Source organism: Brienomyrus brachyistius, chromosome 10 (genome assembly GCF_023856365.1).
Source record: "Brienomyrus brachyistius isolate T26 chromosome 10, BBRACH_0.4, whole genome shotgun sequence".
Taxonomy (NCBI): Eukaryota; Metazoa; Chordata; class Actinopteri; order Osteoglossiformes; family Mormyridae; genus Brienomyrus; species Brienomyrus brachyistius.
Genome location: NC_064542.1, coordinates 21,928,747 through 21,934,571, shown reverse-complemented (window position 1 = coordinate 21,934,571; position 5,825 = coordinate 21,928,747). Strand labels below are relative to the sequence as shown.

The 5,825-nt window shown below is 49.4% G+C and overlaps 1 long non-coding RNA gene across 1 annotated transcript; it reads left to right on the top strand.

The window, feature by feature from the left end:
• The first annotated feature begins 3,120 nt into the window (after positions 1 to 3,120).
• Positions 3,121 to 4,873, top strand: LOC125751128 (uncharacterized). The gene is made up of 3 exons (XR_007400525.1): positions 3,121 to 3,619; positions 4,425 to 4,638; positions 4,760 to 4,873. It is a non-coding gene; the product is annotated as an uncharacterized LOC125751128 (long non-coding RNA).
• The last annotated feature ends 952 nt before the right edge of the window (positions 4,874 to 5,825 follow it).

Here is a 5,825-nt window from a genome sequence, read left to right as displayed (position 1 = left end):
CTCAATCCCTGTCTCTAAATCCAGCAAAGAGAAGGATTTACTCGATGAAAAACACACTCAGACTGCTGTTGGTTTATATCTTTTGTTTACACGGCTCTATTGCTCAGAGCAGGCTTTCTGAAGCGCAGTCAGTCCACTCAGAATTGTCAAGTCGGTGGCAAGTAATGAAAATATGGAGGAGGAGGTGGAGGAGGAGGAGGAGGAGGAACTAAGGTACAAACCACACTTGTGTGGCATTATGCTGTTGGGGTGCTGACAGGGGACGCTGACAGCAGTAACCAGTGAGTCCAACCTGGATCACGGCCACTGTAATGGTGCATGGCGTGTAGAGAGTCAGACCTGCACTTTCATAGCAGAGATATGCATAAACACAGTACAGACTACTGGGAATACTCCCAAGCTTCAACTTCCAGCAGCTGCAGTCATTTCAGAGCTGTCACGGATTTCGGTGGCACACGCTCAGAGCCGGGGACGACGGCAAGAGCTCCCAGACTCATTAAAAGGGAGACGGGTGTCTAGTGGTGGGAGGGGCATGACATTTCGCTTTCTCCGTTCCTGTCAGATTGCGGGAATCCATGAGTGTGACCGTGCTGCTGGGTAAGATCAAGCCCCGGCGAGTCACTGGCAGCCCCGCGTGTGAAGCAGGTGTGATAACCATCAGGAGGCAGCAGGTGGCGCCGCAGTTAAACAGCTTGACCTTGCGACAAATTGGCTACAGGTGCAGGCTCCAAAATCTGGATCCTTGAGGAAAAGAAAAAAACATGATTTGAATTTCTTCGGCAAAATGTGCAGAGGAGAAGTTATAAGTAGCAGATCAAGCCTGGCTGAGCAGTGACACTATCGTTCTGAAAAGCCATTCATTTCTCCACTTGTTAGTAGGATTGCGAGTCTAGCAGTGGGTCATTAGATTCAGCAAAACCATTGTTAGGGAACAAGATATGTGATCGAAATAGACAAAGGCCGCCTGAACTCTCCCAGAGCGGTATCAAAACACCAGGCCTGATATGGGCCGAGGAGAGCTTCAACCTGGTTGTTTAGTGAGGAGGATCAGGGGCCACTGCTAAAGTGGAGCTCGTCAGAAACATATTGACCCGCCCGGGACTCCTGTGTGGAATGGAAAGTGCTTGATGTTTGGCTCAAGATCCCTCTCAGTTCATCAGAAGCATGGAAACAGTACAGGGCTGAAATAAGAACTTTAAAAGGACTGTGCCGTTTCGAAAGGAGAAGAGATTGTCAGGAGGCAACAGAGTAAAGGTAGCGCGGGGTCCCTTCACCCAAACTGCTGGCAACGAACGGCCCACATAGGAGCATGTCCCAGTGACCTGAGAGCCTTTGTCTGCGAGATCCATCAAACAGCCTTAAAGGTCCTGTTTGATTGGAGCTGTTAAGGTGAACAGAAGACTTAGATGAGGAGTCTCAGGTGGGAGGAACTGACTGAGCCTGGAAGGTTATGATTCAAAAAGACAGAGAAAAGCAGGCAGGGCTAAGCCAAGAGCACCAAACTCTGAATTCCCTCTAATAAATGGCAAAGCTGATAAGAGGTGATTTTTATAGGTTGGCATGATGCGGTTGAAGGTCTGGACACATTGTCTCAGCTGCTCAGACACTTAATTGGAGACATGGAACCAGCTCATGTGAGGGACTGCTGAAGGTGCTGGAGAGAACCAAAGAGACTCAAAGTAGCTCAACCATTCAGAGGCTCCTGTACTCATATCAGCTCTGCGGTGGCATAAATGAGATGATGTCACCAGAAAGAAAGAACAGGGGGACAAGCTTTTATTTCATACATTTCTAGTCCTTCTGTCAGAGCAACACCCATCCGGTGTTTTTCCCCATCTGGTGGTCTGAAAAAGTACCAAAATGGGGGTGCGCTTTTCTTGTGGAGCAGGTGTGGAGATGTGGCAGCACCCAGATGTAGACCCAGATTTATAAGAACCCTTTTTAACAGGAGGAGCAGAAGCTCCTCTGAGAGGAATTAACACATCCTCTGATGTCCCCTCTTCTTACCTGGGGCTATGAGCAGATGATGAAGGACCTTGGTCACATGAATTCACCTCCACATCACACACAATGTTGTGTTTTCAGAGGGATAATGTAGAATCAGCAACGGCCATGTTTACCATTACTCAAGCCACCCCCCGAGATGTGGTGGACCACTGTTGGGCACAAAAGGTTATCACACGGTGTGGTGGGGGGGGGGTGATCGGGGGGGGTTGGGAGCGGGTGACCCTGAAGGGGGGACGATCGTATTGTGGTTCATGGCAAGTTGTTCGTGGAGGCATAGTAAATAAAATTTGACTGATTTATCAACTTTTGGATGCAAGAGGACCTTCATCAATAGCAGCTCATCCGGCTGGAAGGCCTGAGCTTCCACCCTGGTTTGTGATTCACAGGGAGAGACTGGTGCCTGGAATGAAACTGAGTTAGGAAGTAAGACTCACCCTGCAAAAGAAAACATGTCCATCTTCCGCTGAGTTTTAGGTTAGACAAGCTGTGTTTCTGGCACTAGCATGTGTGAGTAATTCACTTGCAGTAGGAGTCACCTTTTCATGGTCACTCAGTCAGCTCAGATCTTTCTGGAAAGGTAACAGTGAACAGGAGCTGGTAAGAATGAGGGTGAAAGACCCGAGCCGAGTGACTGCAGCAGGACCATCGTAATCATGGCTCTGACCCACCACTGGGAGCATGGTGGCGCCTGTTGCTATGCCGCCATTAATATCTTCTAATAATGGGTCTAATAGCAATGTAATTATATTATTTCATGTATCTGTCCGTCTTCAGATTGCTGTTCCTGGTGCTTATTCCATTTATCGTATTTTAAATTGCACACATTAGCTAACTTATGTGATCCAGGAGACCTACTTGCAAGATAAAGCGCGCGAGAGCCACTCCACACGCCTGGGCAGGAACCCGGAGGCCAAACGTGTAAAATCCACAAAGAAAACATGGAGGAGTGTGCAGTTCGGCAGCCTGTCCGCGTGGGTGAGGACGAGCAGGGGAGGCTGGCAGCAGCTTCGGCAGCGTTATCGTACCACAGTCAGGGGAACGGAGACAAGACAAACAGGCAGATATAGGAGCAGCTCATTAGGAAATAGCCGCGGGAGGGGGGCGTGTGGAGAGATGTTTGTGTTTCTCTCATTCTTGTCTTTTGCATTTTCCACTACTGGTAATTTCTGGGCATGTTTTGGAAAGCTCAACTTGAATTTAAATTTGATACAGATGGAGACTGTTACATGCCGACCAAGACAGAGACTGACAAAGAGAGAGACCATGACTGGGACAGACACAGACACTGGGATGGAGAGAGAGACACAGACTGAGACAGGCAGACAAACCGAGAGACATAGAGGCAGGAATGGTGACTGATATAGAGGCAGAAACACAGAGGGACCGATACAGAGACAAAAAGAGAGAGAGAGTGACTGAGACAGACAGAGGCACTTAGGGACATAAAGAAGGAAAAAGTGAGAGAGATTGACTGAGACAGACAAAATCATCAAAGGATACAGAGACAGTGACCGAGAAAGACAAAGACACTGAGGGACACAGTGAGAGCGACAGTGACTGAGACAGTCACTGCCAGTGAAAGAATATGACCAAGTCCTCATTCTGCTAGAAGGTAAGAAAACCACACGTCTCAAGGCAAAATGTGTCATCCTAGCATAGCTGAGCGATAGTGAGTCATACTGTATCTGTGCAGTAATAGCATTTTATGTATATTCCGCTATGATAGATGCTAGTGTGATACAGATATGAACATTATTATTTCTGATGCAGTAATAGTGTGACAGTTGTTTCCTTAATTTACAATGTTTAATTTATCATCATTTTCATATAGTGATAACTCAGCTTAATAGTTATTTTTAATAGCATCGGTGATGTGATTCTGAACCGTCGGGCCAATAAAGTTGCACGGAAGCTGAGGCTAAATCTAAGGACGAAGAGAGAGAGAGAAGGCAGATGCTGAAAGGGAGGCAGAGAAAGGGAGAGAAACGGAGAGAGGGACAGGTGGAGTGTACGGAGGGAAGCACAACAGCGGCCAGACCAGAGCCAATCAATCCATCCATCTAACAACCGCTTAACCGCTCCGTGGTCGTGGGGCAAAGGTAATTAATTAGCCAATTAAATTCATTAAGAAACCACATGGCTGGATCGAAAGTAACAAGCCCCTGCTGCCACACAAACTGCATAAAAAATCATTCAGATAGAAAAGTGTGAAGCCGCAGACAGAGGAGGGCAGAGGAAGGGAATCTCTGGGGGGGGGGGGGGGGGGGCTGTACCGGCAGCTTGTTTCCACTGCTGATGGAGCTTTGAAGATGTGGTGCCAGGCCCAGGCCCCCCGGCCACCATCCCTCAGTTCCCAAGCTCCCTCCCTCTATCTCTCTCTCTCTCTATATATCTCTCCATTCCCCCATACCGCCCAGCCCCAGACTGACGATTCCCCAGGGTGATTGTGCCTGAGAATGTTCCCTCATGGCATCATCCTCCCAAGCCCCATCCACTAAAGCAGCCACCGGACCCAAGGACCATCACACCTTTGAGGTGACCACTCACGCCGACCCCAGCCATCAGCCTGGGGTTCCAGGAAAGGCGTCATCTTCGGAGGGGCAGAAGCTGGAGTGATATTCGCAACCATGCGTACGTTATGTTTACATACATATCATCACAGATATGTCTCAGAGTTCAGATTATGGAAAGGGGGGGGGGTTAGGGTGCTGTGGCATGACGGCAGGGCCCAGTGTGCAATTTCTCCCCCCAGCAGAGGACATCTCCCTGAGGCCTGGCCGCCCTCCAGGATGCGGCCAGCTGCTACATCCCCACACGGCAAGCAGCACAAAGCAATCCGCTCGTCCTTTTGTTTCCCACTCAGCACATTCCTTAACGTGCCTAATGAAAATCCCAAAAGTGACGTATCAACATTTGCATGCAAATAAATATCTCAGTTGAAGAATGACCGGTGATCCGGCTACGAGTAAAGGAAGAAGCGGCAACAGAATCAAAAGGAAAATCATAAAGATTACAAAAGCATCATGGAAAATACAGGGCAGTACATCCACCACTGGCTGAAGATGGGGGGGGCCGGTGGAAAGCGAGTCCATTTCTGCTGGAGTTGCCTCGCTGACAGACGCGGATGGCCATGAACCTCTGCTGACGTCCTAAAAGCTTAACCACGACTCCTGAGCTACACGAAGCAGCTGGACCCAAGCCCGGTCCGATTCGTCCTGAGGCATCATCACTTACGTCCAGCACAAACCCCACCGCCAGCCAGACTCCCTCCCTCGCTGTGCCCGACAAGAAGTTATCCTTTACTTCTGCAAAGTTCTTTTGGATGCGGGCCTTGTGGTGTAACAGGAACGAAGCTGTCAAGGAGGGTGATCTTGAGAGGACCACAGGTCCCGCTGAAATGTTACAAATGTGCTCGAGGAACTTCATAGTACAGCAAACACAGACGCCATCACAGAGTGTTCCTGACAGGGCCGTACTCTCACACGATCGGCTCAAGTTCACGCCGATCATAGCCGCTTCTCACCCCGATGCTCGTGCGCACAGCTACCAGATCTATGCAGCGGCCCTCTTTGCCAGGCATCCTGTCTAACATTGGCTCCGCCGCCGATCGCAAGAGAGACACCCGTTCATATTCATGATCTCCATTGGATGATTCAAACGCTCCCTGAGGTGCGCATCACATACTGTCTGACGCAGTCAGTGATAAACAGGACTGATAAAGTCTGATATTTCAGACACCACCACCGACCGCCACGCTGTGGGGCCTCCAAGCCACAAACCAAACTCAGATGGAATCGGAAAAGGCAGCTGGGGGCCAA